Genomic DNA, 15,062 nt, shown 5'->3' on the forward strand with positions numbered 1-15,062 from the left:
GAGAGATAGGGGGGACATGATAACGACTTACAAAATACTGAGAGGAATTGACAAGGTGGACAAAGACAGGATGTTCCAGAGACTGGACACAGTAACAAGGGGACACAGTTGGAAGCTGAAGACTCAGATGAATCAAAGGGATGTTAGGAAGTATTTCTTCAGCCACAGAGTAGTCAGGAAGTGGAATAGTTTGGGAAGCGATGTAGTGGAGGCAAGATCCATACATAGCTTTAAGCAGAGGTACGATAAAGCTCATGGTTCAGGGAGAGTGACCTAGTAGCGACCAATGAAGAGGCGGAGCCAGGAGCTTGGACTCTACCCCTGCAACCTCAACTAGGTGAGTACAACTAGGTGAGTACACACACACACGACCGAGTCTCTCTGGTTTAACATGACTGTCATCGGTGTTAACTGTGAACAATGTTTTCTTGTAGCTTTGACTGTAGGTTGATCAGGTAGACGGGTCAAAGGTCAAGTGAGGTAGACGGGTCAGAGGTCAAGTGTCAGTAGGGCCTTCTAGTCTAAAACTGTAAGCCTGGGTAGGCCTACTGGTCTAAAGCTCTAAGCCTGGGTATGACTACGTATTCGCGCCTCTCACATTTCAGTGCCTCCCAATCCATAGTGACAGTTCCTTCGAGTATTTTGTATGTCATGATCATGTCTTCCCTAGTAGTTCGTCCCTTCTGGATTACCCAAGTCCTCATTGCAAAATTCTAGAGTTTTAGTAGCTGAGGATGTGAGTCCTGGGTGGCGGAGCTTGACATAGGTAGTGGCACCCAGGTGGCACCTGGCACCCGGGGTGGCACCCGTGAGCTGGGTGAGGGTGTGATTTATGAGAGTATTGACACTGTTGTGAGAGATGTTTATCCAGCAGCTCACAACAGTGTTGTTGCTAATGATGGTTGGATGCATTCATTACTCCCACCCACCTGTGTCCTCCCACTCACCCGTGTTCTTTCTCCCACCCACCTGTGTTCTTCCACCTGTGTCCTCCCACTCACCCGTGTTCTTTCTCCCACCCATCTGTGTTCTTCCACCTGTGTCCTCCCACTCACCCGTGTTCTTTCTCCCACCCACCTGTGTTCTTCCACCTGTGTCCTCCCACTCACCTGTGTTCTTTCTCCCACCCAACTGTGTTCTTCCTCCCACCTGTGTCCTCCCACTCACCTGTGTTCTACCTCGCACCCACCTATGTTCTTCCTTCGACCTGTGTCCTCCCTCCCACCCACCTGTGTCCTCCCACCCATCTGTGTCCTCCCTCCCATCCACCTGTGTTCTCCCACCCATCTGCTGTCTGTGTCCTCCCACACTCCCCCCAACAGTTTGTGTTCTTCCTTCTGCTGTCCTCCCACCTGTGTATTTCTTGAGGCCTGGTCTCAGACCGAGCCGCGGGGGCGTTGACCCCCTAAACCAACTCCAGGTAACTCCCTCACCCCTTGCTGGTCTACCAGTCAGTTGCTGATTGGGCAAGCTGTGGTGTGTGTACTCACCTAGTTGTGGTTGCAGGGGTCGAGTCACAGCTCCTGGCCCCGCCTCTTCACTGGTCGCTCCTAGGTCCACTCTCTCCCTGCTCCATGAACTTTATCATACCTCTGACCGCTTGCTGGTATTGTCTAGTCTGGGACCGGGGTGCGGGGGCGGTAACCCCCCTGGAATCTGCAATTTTTGTATCTCCCCGTCTCCTTCATTCTCCCTTTTCTTCCCCCCCCCCCCCTCTCTTCTTTTGCCATTACGACATTAAGTAATGGTGACGAAATTAAAAAGAATTGGATATACTGCTGATAGTTATACTGCCAGTTGTGGCTACACTGTTGTATCATGTAGCAGACATGATACAACACACACACACACCAGACCAGATAGGCTGGCCCAGGAGCTGTGAATCGGCCCTGCAACAACAAATAGGTGAGTGTACACACACACACACACACACACACACACACACACACACACACACACACACACACACACACACACACACACAGGCCTAGTGTCTAATCGACATGTGCCTAGGACAAAATGGTAACTAACACACACTATCCTCTCTCTTCGTTCAAACTACGAACGACAGTTCGTGTTATGATGAAGCTGGTGTTGTAACACAGGTGGTGGAGTGAGCTGTGTTGTTATGAGTTGTGTGTACTTAATAACGTTATGACCAGCCTAACGTCGCTACCGCTCACCTTCCTGACGTTTGTCACATCTAAAGCTGATAACCTTGATGCTGATACCAGTGCTGCTGCTGTTGGTTGTGATTGTGATGGTAGTGCTGTTGCTGGTGCTACTGCTGTTGCTTCAGGTGCTGGTGCTGCTGCTGTGTCAGGTGCTGGTGTTAATGCTGTTGTTTCAGGTGATTGTGCTACTGCTGTTGTTTCAGGTGCTGGTACTACTGCTGTTGTTTCAGGTGCTGGCGCTACTGCTGTTGTTTCAGGTGCTGGTGCTACTGCTGTTGTTTCAGGTGCTCGTGCTGCTGCTGTTGTTTCAGGTGCTGGTGCTACTGCTGTTGTTTCAGGTGCTGGTGCTACTGCTGTTGTTTCAGGTGCTGTTGCTGTTTCAGGTGCTGGTGCTACTGCTGTTGTTTCAGATGCTGGTGCTACTGCTGTTGTTTCAGGTGCTGTTGCTGTGTCAGGTGCTGGTGTTAATGCTGTTGTTTCAGGTGATTGTGCTACTGCTGTTGTTTCAGGTGCTGGTGCTACTGCTGTTGTTTCAGGTGCTGGTACTACTGCTGTTGTTTCAGGTGCTGGTGCTACTGCTGTTGTTTCAGGTGCTGGTGCTACTGCTGTTGTTTCAGGTGCTCGTGCTGCTGCTGTTGTTTCAGGTGCTGGTGCTACTGCTGTTGTTTCAGGTGCTGGTGCTACTGCTGTTGTTTCAGGTGCTGTTGCTGTTTCAGGTGCTGGTGTTAATGCTGTTGTTTCAGGTGCTGGTGCTACTGCTGTTTCAGGTGCTGTTGCTGTTTCAGGTGCTGGTGCTGCTGTTGTTGTTTCAGGTGCTGGTGCTACTGCTGTTGTTTCAGGTGCTGGTGCTGCTGTTGCTGTTTCAGGTGCTGGTGCTGCTGTTGTTTCAGGTGCTGGTGCTGCTACTGCTGTTGTCAGGTGCTGGTGCTACTAGTGTTTCAGGTGCTGGTGCTACTGCTGTTGTTTCAGGTGCTGGTGCTACTGCTGTTGTTTCAGGTGCTGGTGCTACTGGTGTTTCAGGTGCTGGTGCTACTGCTGTTGTTTCAGGTGCTGGTGCTACTGCTGTTGTTTCAGGTGCTGGTGCTACTGCTGTTGTCGGGTGCTGGTGCTGCTGTTTCAGGTGCTGGTGCTGCTGTTTCAGGTGCTCGTGCTGCTGCTGTTGTCGGGTGCTGGTGCTGCTGTTTCAGGTGCTGGTGCTGCTGCTGTTTCAGGTGCTGGTGCTGCTGTTTCAGGTGCTGGTGCTGCTGCTGTTTCAGGTGCTGGTGCTGCTGTTTCAGGTGCTGGTGCTGCTGCTGTTTCAGGTGCTGGTGCTACTGCTGTTTCAGGTACTGGTGCTGCTGTTGCTGTTTCAGGTGCTCGTGCTGCTGCTGTTGTTTCAGGTACTGGTGCTGCTGTTGCTGTTTCAGGTGCTCGTGCTGCTGCTGTTGTTTCAGGTGCTGGTGCTGCTGTTTCCGGTGCTGGTGCTGCTGCTGCTGTTTCAGGTGCTAGTGCTCCTGCTGTTGTCGGGTGCTGGTGCTGCTGTTGTTTCAGGTGCTGGTGCTGCTGCTGTTGTTTCAGGTGCTGCTGCTGCTGTTTCAGGTGCTGGTGCTGCTGCTGCTGTTTCAGGTGCTAGTGCTCCTGCTGTTGTCGGGTGCTGGTGCTGCTGTTGTTTCAGGTGCTGGTGCTGCTGTTGTTTCAGGTGCTGGTGCTGCTGTTTCAGGTGCTGGTGCTGCTGTTTCAGGTGCTGGTGCTGCTGCTGTTTCAGGTGCTGGTGCTGCTGTTTCAGGTGCTGGTGCTGCTGTTTCAGGTGCTGGTGCTGCTGTTTCAGGTGCTGGTGCTGCTGTTTCAGGTGCTGGTGCTGATGCTGCTGTTTCAGGTGCTGGTGCTGCTGCTGCTGTTTCAGGTGCTGGTGCTGCTGCTGTTTCAGGTGCTGGTGCTGCTGCTGTTTCAGGTGCTGGTGCTGCTGCTGTTTCAGGTGCTGGTGCTCCTGCTGTTGTTTCAGGTGCTGGTGCTGCTGTTGTTTCAGGTGCTGGTGCTGCTACTGTTTTAGGTGCTGGTGCTGCTGTTTCAGGGGCTGGTGCTGCTGTTTCAGGTGCTGGTGCTCCTGCTGCTGTTTCAGGTGCTGGTGCTCCTGCTGTTGTTTCAGGTGCTGGTGCTCCTGCTGCTGTTTCAGGTGCTGGTGCTACTGCTGTTTCAGGTGCTGGTGCTGCTGTTTCAGGTGCTGGTGCTGCTGCTGCTGTTTCAGGTGCTGGTGCTGCTGTTGTCGGGTGCTGGTGCTGCTGTTGTTTCAGGTGCTGGTGCTGCTGCTGTTTCAGGTGCTGGTGCTGCTGCTGTTTCAGGTGCTGGTGCTGCTGCTGCTGTTTCAGGTGCTGGTGCTGCTGCTGCTGTTTCAGGTGCTGGTGCTGCTGCTGTTTCAGGTGCTGGTGCTGCTGCTTTTTCAGGTGCTGGTGCTGCTGCTGTTTCAGGTGCTGGTGCTCCTGCTGTTGTTTCAGGTGCTGGTGCTGTTGTTTCAGGTGCTGGTGCTGCTCCTGCTGTTTCAGGTGCTGGTGCTGCTACTGTTTTAGGTGCTGGTGCTGCTGTTTCAGGGGCTGGTGCTGCTGTTTCAGGTGCTGGTGCTCCTGCTGTTGTTTCAGGTGCTGGTGCTACTGCTGTTTCAGGTGCTGGTGCTGCTGTTTCAGGTGCTGGTGCTGCTGCTGCTGTTTCAGGTGCTAGTGCTCCTGCTGTTGTCGGGTGCTGGTGCTGCTGTTGTTTCAGGTGCTGGTGCTGCTGCTGTTTCAGGTGCTGCTGCTGTTTCAGGTGCTGGTGCTGCTGCTGCTGTTTCAGGTGCTAGTGCTCCTGTTGTTGTCGGGTGCTGGTGCTGCTGTTGTTTCAGGTGCTGGTGCTGCTGTTGTTTCAGGTGCTGGTGCTGCTGTTTCAGGTGCTGGTGCTGCTGTTTCAGGTGCTGGTGCTGCTGTTTCAGGTGCTGGTGCTGCTGCTGTTTCAGGTGCTGGTGCTGCTGTTTCAGGTGCTGGTGCTGCTGTTTCAGGTGCTGGTGCTGCTGTTTCAGGTGCTGGTGCTGCTGTTTCAGGTGCTGGTGCTGATGCTGCTGTTTCAGGTGCTGGTGCTGATGCTGCTGTTTCAGGTGCTGGTGCTGCTGCTGTTTCAGGTGCTGGTGCTGCTGTTTCAGGTGCTGGTGCTGCTGCTGCTGTTTCAGGTGCTGGTGCTGCTGTTGTCGGGTGCTGGTGCTGCTGTTGTTTCAGGTGCTGGTGCTGCTGCTGTTTCAGGTGCTGGTGCTGCTGCTGTTTCAGGTGCTGGTGCTGCTGCTGCTGTTTCAGGTGCTGGTGCTGCTGCTGCTGTTTCAGGTGCTGGTGCTGCTGCTGTTTCAGGTGCTGGTGCTGCTGCTGTTTCAGGTGCTGGTGCTGCTGCTGTTTCAGGTGCTGGTGCTCCTGCTGTTGTTTCAGGTGCTGGTGCTGCTGTTGTTTCAGGTGCTGGTGCTGCTACTGTTTTAGGTGCTGGTGCTGCTGTTTCAGGGGCTGGTGCTGCTGTTTCAGGTGCTGGTGCTCCTGCTGCTGTTTCAGGTGCTGGTGCTCCTGCTGTTGTTTCAGGTGCTGGTGCTCCTGCTGCTGTTTCAGGTGCTGGTGCTACTGCTGTTTCAGGTGCTGGTGCTGCTGTTTCAGGTGCTGGTGCTGCTGCTGCTGTTTCAGGTGCTGGTGCTGCTGTTGTCGGGTGCTGGTGCTGCTGTTGTTTCAGGTGCTGGTGCTGCTGCTGTTTCAGGTGCTGGTGCTGCTGCTGTTTCAGGTGCTGGTGCTGCTGCTGCTGTTTCAGGTGCTGGTGCTGCTGCTGCTGTTTCAGGTGCTGGTGCTGCTGCTGTTTCAGGTGCTGGTGCTGCTGCTTTTTCAGGTGCTGGTGCTGCTGCTGTTTCAGGTGCTGGTGCTCCTGCTGTTGTTTCAGGTGCTGGTGCTGTTGTTTCAGGTGCTGGTGCTGCTCCTGCTGTTTCAGGTGCTGGTGCTGCTGTTGTTTCAGGTGCTGGTGCTGCTACTGTTTTAGGTGCTGGTGCTGCTGTTTCAGGGGCTGGTGCTGCTGTTTCAGGTGCTGGTGCTCCTGCTGTTGTTTCAGGTGCTGGTGCTCCTGCTGCTGTTTCAGGTGCTGGTGCTACTGCTGTTTCCGGTGCTAGTGCTGCTGTTTCAGGTGCTGCTGCTGCTGCTGCTGTTTCAGGTGCTGGTGCTGCTGCTGCTGCTGTTTCAGGTGCTGGTGCTGCTGCTGCTGTTTCAGGTGCTGGTGCTGCTGCTGTTTCAGGTGCTGGTGCTGCTGCTGCTGTTTCAGGTGCTGGTGCTGCTGTTTCAGGTGCTGCTGCTGTTTCAGGTGCTGGTGCTGCTGCTGTTTCAGGTGCTAGTGCTGCTGGTGCTGCTGCTGCTGTTTCAGGTGCTGGTGCTGCTGCTGTTTCAGTTGCTGGTGCTGCTGCTGCTGGTTCAGGTGCTGCTGCTGTTTCAGGTGCTGCTGCTGTTTCAGGTGCTGGTGCTGCTGCTGCTGTTTCAGGTGCTGGTGCTGCTGCTGCTGTTTCAGGTGCTGGTGCTGCTGCTGTTTCAGGTGCTGGTGCTGCTGCTGTTGTTTCAGGTGCTGGTGCTGCTGCTGTTTCAGGTGCTGGTGCTCCTGCTGTTTTAGGTGCTGGTGCTGTTTCAGGTGCTGGTGCTCCTGTTTTTTCAGGTGCTGGTGCTCCTGCTGCTGTTTCAGGTGCTGGTGCTGCTGCTGTTTCAGGTGCTGGTGCTGCTGCTGCTGTTTCAGGTGCTGGTGCTGCTGCTGTTTCAGGTGCTGGTGCTGCTGCTGCTGTTTCAGGTGTTGGTGCTGCTGCTGCTGTTTCAGGTGCTGGTGCTGGTGCTGTTTCAGGTGCTGGTGCTGCTGGTTCAGGTGCTGGTGCTGCTGCTATTTCAGGTTCTGGTGCTGCTGTTTCAGGTGCTGGTGCTGGTGCTCCTGCTGTTTTCAGGTGCTGGTGCTACTGCTGTTTCAGGTGCTGGTGCTGCTGCTGTTTCAGGTGCTGGTGCTGCTGCTGTTGTTTCAGGTGCTGGTGCTCCTGCTGTTTCAGATGCTGCTGTTGTTTCAGGTGCTGGTGCTGCTGCTGTTGTTTCAGGTGCTGGTGCTGCTGCTGTTTCTGGTGCTGGACTGCTGTTTCAGGTGCTGGTGCTGCTGCAGTTGTTTCAGGTGCTGGTGCTCCTGTTGTTTCAGGTGCTGGTGCTCCTGCTGTTGTTTCAGGTGCTGGTGCTGCTGTTTCAGGTGCTGGTGCTACTGCTGTTGTCAGGTGCTGGTGCTACTGGTGTTGTTTCAGGTGCTATTGCTACTGCTGTTGTCAGGTGCTGGTGCTACTGGTGTTTCAGGTGCTGGTGCTGCTGTTTCAGGTGCTCGTGCTACTGGTGTTGTTTCAGGTGCTGGTGCTACTGGTGTTTCAGGTGCTGGTGCTACTGCTGTTTCAGGTGCTGGTTCTACTGGCGTTTTCAGGTGCTGGTGCTACTGCTGTTGTCAGGTGCTGGTGCTACTGGTGTTTCAGGTGCTGGTGCTGCTGCTGTTGTTTCAGGTGCTGGTGCTGCTGCTGTGTCAGGTGCTGGTGCTTGTTACAAGAAATGCGATTCTAAAAGCTTAGAGATCTCCAGTGAATACTAGAAAGGACTACCCTTCTAGCATCCAGCCTGTTACTGGGTTTTCGTAACAATTAGTATCCTTGTCCAATTATCCATTAGAATTCAGTATGATTCAATAGTGCTTCAGGATTACAACTGGTAGGCTACTAACTAGAGAAATTAAAATTTAATAAATTTTTTAATTAAGTTGTCTAGGCGTATATCAAATTAAATTAATCACAATAATCAACAAAATAAGAATAATCACTTCTCTCGTGTACAGTATTATTGTGCTGAAAGCACATATCACATATATAAGTCTTAAATACCCTCTGGTACATTAACATTTAATAAGATATTACAAATATGTACAAAAAGTTTGTGTGTAAGTGCTATAAGTAGTTCGCTATGTCTCACGACTCGACTAGACTTAAACAAGTGACTGACAAAGTCCTCTCATAAACTAAGTTCTTGACCAACTGGCAATCAGAACAGTCTGCTTGAACAATAAAACGACTGATAAGCCGAACAACAATATAACAAGCAACTGCGACACAATCAGGAACAAGGAGATAATATAAAGACAGCTAGTAGGGACCATCAGCAGATCCTCCACAAAAGTCACAAAACTCCCATACTACTGAATCTAAGTTCAGCATAAGAAAATACCCGACTGTGATAATACACAGATACCAGTAGAAATTAGGTCAGAAGCTACAGCTCAGGACCTGAGTTACTCGGTGTGTCTAAGCGACACACAACCTCAGTACAACGTCGAAAATCACTAAGTCTATCCAAAGTTCTGTGAACAATCTCTCCAGAACTAACAAGAATAATAATGAGACAGAGACGATCTTCTAACAAGAGCCAATAAGGGAGATTTAGGCACTTGTCAGGAATACGTCCAACCACCAAGAGAGTCTAGACCAGACTGAATACTTCAGGCGAGGTGAGGACACCCCCCCTTCAATCACGTGATAGTTCCGTGGACAGCTGCAGCTCAGCAACAGAAGCCGGCAGAGTAACGAGCAAAGAGCGATAATTACAGTAGTTAGACAATCAAGACTTGAACTGAGCACATATGTTACATCCTACCTAACAAAATTTAACTAAGTCAAATAATAATAATAATATAAAGCAATGTATTTACGATTTAGCTATTATCGCAAATTTAAGCCATATAAAATTATATGAAAAGGTAATATACATGTAATATATATACATAACATTGCAACCCATTCAGGGGTTGCAACACCCCCCCCCCCAACACGACAAACGGTCGCACTAGGAGTTGCATTAATGTCTTTCACATTATTACTGATTACTCATATCAATACAATTTAATATAAACATTAATCAGAGTCACTCTTGTGCCAAGCACTTCTATAATTTTACAGTGTCTATATCACTAAGTTATGCCCCTAGTACTAGGGCAGTACATAGTATCGTATCTCTGCATACTCGTGGTTATGTACATCAGTGTAGAGACAGGATAGCGTAGACAAGCATGGCACGTTGAGGCTCGATCATAGTGGTGAAGACTGCATATGAAAAATAGTCTTGTGAGATAGACAGGAGACAGCATTCCACTCGTAAGTAATGGTTGTGGAATGCTATGCAGTATGGACATCCGAGTATGAAACAGCTTAAGGTGTGTAGTGAGAGGGAGGGTCTGCGGCAGGACAGTGTTCCGTCACGCAGTACATCGCCCACACCACACTACCCACTCATCACTCAGCTTCTGTCTCCTCCTCACATACATCATCACTACTGTGAATATATAAATATAATAATTAGACATGACATGAGTATACATAGTTAATATGGGCTGGAGGGATTAAGTTACTTTACTGAATTTGACATAGCAAGTAACGAAAGGTATTTGGGCATAAAATTACGTTAATTTTAAATGGGGAAGTGCCCAAATACACGTCAAAATGTTCCAAGGACACCACAAGAGCTAAAGCCTCTTTTTCAATAGTGGCATAATTTTTCTGGTGTCGTTTAAGCTTAGATGAATAGTAACATATAGGATGGAGAATGTCGGTGGATGTTGACTGTTGGAGCAGCACAGCACCCACTGCATAGCCACTCGCATCTATATGTAAAAAGAAGGGAAGATTGAAATTAGGACTCTTCACAAGAACAGAGGAAAGCAGATGCTTCAACCTTTTGAACAAATCTGAACAATCGCTAGTCCAGATGAACTGAACTTTGCTACTAGTGAACATAGTGAGAGGTGTAGGTGGAGGTGTGTGTGCTGGCTTGCCTGTCACTTGACACACGTGGCAATGTCGCACATGATCAGCTACTGTTTCCTTCATTTTAGGCCAAGTAAAATGTTTAGCCAGTTTACCGAGTGTCTTCTTGACACCCAAATGTCCTCCTATGGGACTATTGTGAGCAAAATCAATGGCTTGTTCACGAAGTGTAACTGGTAACACTACGAGATGCTTGACTGTGGTGGAAACACTATCAGCTGACATCTTACATGTATTTTTTCTCCATCAGTACACGGTTACTATAATAGTAACAATTATCGAGATCCTTTGCTTCACTCTCAGTAACTGCTATATCTCTGTCTTTTCAGTGACTGATCAACAAACTGATCCTTGATTAAATCATGATGAGTTAGAAATTTATCGTCAGTTGTGTCCTGACTAGGTTGATGACAGAGGGGAGTTAATGTTAATGATCCTAGGCACAGAGCATCACTAAACATATTCAAGCTCAAATCATTGTCATCCACTAACTCAACAGGAGACAGGGATGATTGTTGAATCTTTGACATAGCTCTAGTAATTGCACTGAGAGGAAAGAAAATAGGTTTCTCTCTACAAGCTTCAATGGCATAATTACCATCAGTGGTATTATCAATCACAAGTGGTTCTTTACATATACCAGCATGAAGGATATCGTTCCCTATCAACAAGTCCACTGACCTGATGGGAAATACACCACTGGATATACCCACTGAAATATAACCAGTATAATAGCTTGTTTCAATATAAACTTTGTGCAGAGGTACTTTTATAACAGCCCCTCCATAGGCTTCTAACAATACATCTATCTTGCAATAGGTATCATCAGTTATGGGCAGTACATCTTCTCTCAATAAGGTGAGATAACTGCCAGTGTCTCTGAAAGTAATTATCTCAGATGTGATTCGTCAAATCCTACTTTACCTCTCGAAAAGTAAGGACTCATCGCTGAACGAATCTTTTCGTCAGATACACTTTCTGACGCTAGTCATCTATCCTGAGTAACATTATCTAAAACAGTAGGATCAGAGGTATTACTAGGATTTTGGTGCCTTTGTTGCTCGGAAGAAGATACGACTTGAGTGGGGGCGCCAGCCTCACGACTGCTTCTCGTATCTCTTTCTAACTTATAGCAATACTCTCTAGCATGTCCTTTTCTGTTAAAATAGGTACATTTAACTTCTCGATATCAGATTTCTGTCTAGCCACAGAGACAGATACAGGATTGTGAGTTTTTCTGGTAAAGGTATGAAAAGTTACAGTAGCAGATACATCAGGCCGGCAATGAGCAGCTGATTTAGGTTGCCAACTTCTAGGACAACTTTTAGTTACCTTGTTTCGTGCGTTTTAGTACGTACAAGTTTTTGAGAAATCTCGTAATTGTCTGCTAATGCTGCAGTTTCCAGAATATCCGAGGTAGTATGATCGATCAGATATTCTTGTATGTCAGCAGACATACAGTTGTTAAACTCTTCGTGTAGTAACAACTAAACAAGGCTGTCGTAGTTGTTACACTTGGCAGACCTACACCATCTCTCAAATGCAACTTTTTTCTCACGAGCAAACTCTACACAAGTTTGATCTTGCCGTCGTTGTAATGTACGAAATGCGCTTTGATAGCTTACAGGTAACAAGTTATATGTCTCTAGAATAGTTCGTTTGACAGCGTCATAACTAATGTACTTGGCAAATGGTAAAGCAGCAGTACAAGTTTGAGCTCTTCCTGTCAAAGCTATGTGCAACAAGGTAGCCCAGTGCTTACGTGGCCAGTTCATAGCACGTGCCTGGTTCTCAAACACATCAAAATAGGTGTCTAAGTCACTCTCAAAAAACTTAGGAACCATTGATGCAGCTTTCTGCACATTAAATGTGTCCTGTGATCTATGAGTCTGTTGTCTTCCAAGACGAATATTTTCTCTCTGGAAATCTTCTTCGTTCAATTTCCTCTGTGCCTCTATTTGTGCAGTCTGCAACATAATGAGACGTTCAAACCTCTCAAACTGTTCCTGAGAGATAGGACCAGTGGGTAATGGAGGAGTAGGGAAATTAACATGTCTTTCTGGATGGTCCTTAGGTCGGGCACCTCGTCCAACCGTCCCTACAGTGTCTAGATCTGGTCTAGGATAAGTAGATACAGGTGTAGCATACACGGTACTAGCATGAGGCTGTGTCATACTAACAGTTAGGAGGGAAGGTGTGAGCGAGAACTGAGCTACACTAGGCTCACTTCTGCCTTAGTTGCTCTCTCTTCTTCATTAGTCATACTTCCTAACTGTGACACTAGGCTTATGTACTTAGACAAAGTCAGAGTATCAATTAACTGTTTCACTTTGGCATACATCATGGAAATAAGTGTGCTACGAGAGAGTGATTATGGGAAACTATAATCCTAATAGGAATTTTAGTGTTGTTTGTCTTAGTGCTAGAGCTCATTAACAGTATTTCCATCTCCTTGGATCAAGAGACTCAGTCAAGTACATAAATGCACCTAGTATGTTGTACAAGACTAAACTCAAAGTCTTCAGATTAGGAAAGTACTCAGTGTTTGATCATAGTTACTAGTATGTCAAACTGGACAATTTCTCCAACACCTTGGATCAAGAGCATCCCAGACAGGCCCCCATTTGTTACAAAAAACGCGATTCTAAAAGCTTAGAGATCTCCAGTGAATACTAGAAAGGACTGCCTTTCTAGCATCCAGCCTGTTACTGGGTTTTCGTAACAATTAGTCAGTATCCTTGTCCAATTATCCATTAGAGTTCAGTATGATTCAATAGTGCTTCAGGATTACAACTGGTAGGCTACTAACTAGAGAAATTAAAATTCAATAAATTTATTAAGTTGTCTAGGCATATATCAAATTAAATTAATCACAATAATCAACAAAATAAGAATCACTTCTCTCGTGTACAGTATTATTGTGCTGAAAGCACATATCACATATATAAGTCTTAAGTACCATCTGGTACATTAACATTAGTAAGATATTACAAATATGTACAAAAAGTTTGTGTGTAAGTGCTATAAGTAGTTTGCTATGTCTCACGACTCGACTAGACTTAAGTGACTGACAAAGTCCTCTCATAAACTAAGTTCTTGACCAACTGGCAATCAGAACAGTCTGCTTGAACAATAAAACGACTGATAAGCCGAACAACAATATAACAAGCAACTGTGACACAATCGGGAACAAGGAGATAATATAAAGACAGCTAGTAGGGACCATCAGCAGATCCTCCACAAAAGTCACAAAACTCCCATACTACTGAATCTAAGTTCAGCATAAGAAAATACCCGACTGTGACAATACACAGATACCAGTAGAAATTAGGTCAGAAGCTACAGCTCAGGACCTGAGTTACTCAGTGTGTCTAAGCGACACACAACCTCAGTATAACGTCGAAAATCACTAAGTCTATCCAAAGTTCTGTGAACAGAGTCTCCAGAACTAACAAGAATAATAATGAGACAGAGACGATCTTCTAACAAGAGCCAATAAGGGAGATTTAGGCACTTGTCTGGAATACGTCCAACCACCAAGAGAGTCTAGACCAGACTGAATACTTCAGGCGAGGTGAGGACACTCCCCCCCCCCCTTCGATCACGTGATAGTTCCGTGGATAGCTGCAGCTCAGCAACAGAAGCCGGCAGAGTAACGAGCAAAGAGCGATAATTACAGTAGCTAGACAATCAAGACTTGAACTGAGCACATATGTTACATCCTACCTAACAAAATTAAACTAAGTCAAATAATAATATAAAGCAATATATTTAAGATTTAGCTATCATCGCAAATATAAGCAATATAAAATTATATGAAAAGGTAATATACATGTAATATATATACATAACATTGCAACCCATTCAGGGGTTGCAACATGCTGCTCGTTCTGCTGTTGGTGTTTCTGGTGGTGTTGCTGTTACTGTTGCTGACTGCTACCAACAGTATACTGATGTTATATTTTTACATAAGGATCCTAAATAACTTGGTGCTTGTAGTAAATTGTTGACTGTGACTGTTGTGGGAGGCAGGGAGGGAGAGGCAGGGAGGGTGAGGCAGGGAGGGCGAGGCAGGGAGGGTGAGGCAGGGAGGGTGAGGCAGAGAGGGATAGGCAGGGAGGGTGAGGGAGAGGCAGGGAGGGAGAGGCAGAGAGGGTGAGGCAGGGAGGGTGAGGCAGGGAGGGAGAGGCAGGGAGGGAGGCAGGGAGGGTGAGGCAGGGAGGGCGAGGCAGGGAGGGCGAGGCAGGGAGGGTGAGGCATTGAGGGTGAGGCAGGGAGGATGAGGCATTGAGGGTGAGGCAGGGAGGGAGAGGCAGGGAGAGTGAGGCAGGGAGGGTGAGGCAGGGAGGGGGAGGGGTGAGGCAGGGGAGGGTGAGGGTGAGGCAGCGAGGGTGAGGGTGAGGCAGGGAGGGAGAGGGTGAGGCAGGGAGGGAGAGGGTGAGACAAGGAGGGAGAGGCAGGGAGGGAGAGGGTGTGGCAGGGAGGGCGAGGCAGGGAGGGTGAAGGTGAAGCAGGGAGGGTGAGGGTGAGGCAGGGAGGGTGAGGGCGAGGCAGGGAGGGTGAGGGCGAGGCACGGAGGGAGAGGGCGAGGCACGGAGGGAGAGGGCGAGGCAGGGCGGGTGAGGGAGAGGCAGGGAGGGTGAGGCAGGGAGGGAGAGGCAGGGAGAGAGAGGCAGGGAGGGAGAGGCAGGGAAGGTGAGGCAGGGAGGGAGAGGGTAAGGCAGGGAGGGAGAGGGTGAGACGGGGGGAGAGGGTGAGGCAGAGAGGGTGAGGATGAGGCAGGGAGGGAGAGGGAGAGGCAGGGAGGGTGAGGCAGGGAGGGAGGGAGGTGAGGCAGGGAGGGAGAGGGTGAGGCACGGAGGGTGAGGGTGAGGCAGGGAGGGAGAGCTTGAGGCAGGGAGGGAGAGGGTGAGGCAGGGAGGGAGAGCGTGAGCCAGGGAGGGAGAGGGTGAGGCAGGGGGGGAGAGGGTGAGACAGAGAGGGAGAGGGTGAGGCAGGGAAGGAGAGCGTGAGACAGGGAGGGAGAGGCAGGGAGGGAGAGGGTGAGGCAGGGAGGGAGA

The sequence above is a fragment of the Cherax quadricarinatus genome, chromosome 7 (genome assembly GCF_038502225.1).
Source record: "Cherax quadricarinatus isolate ZL_2023a chromosome 7, ASM3850222v1, whole genome shotgun sequence".
NCBI lineage: Eukaryota > Metazoa > Arthropoda > Malacostraca > Decapoda > Parastacidae > Cherax > Cherax quadricarinatus.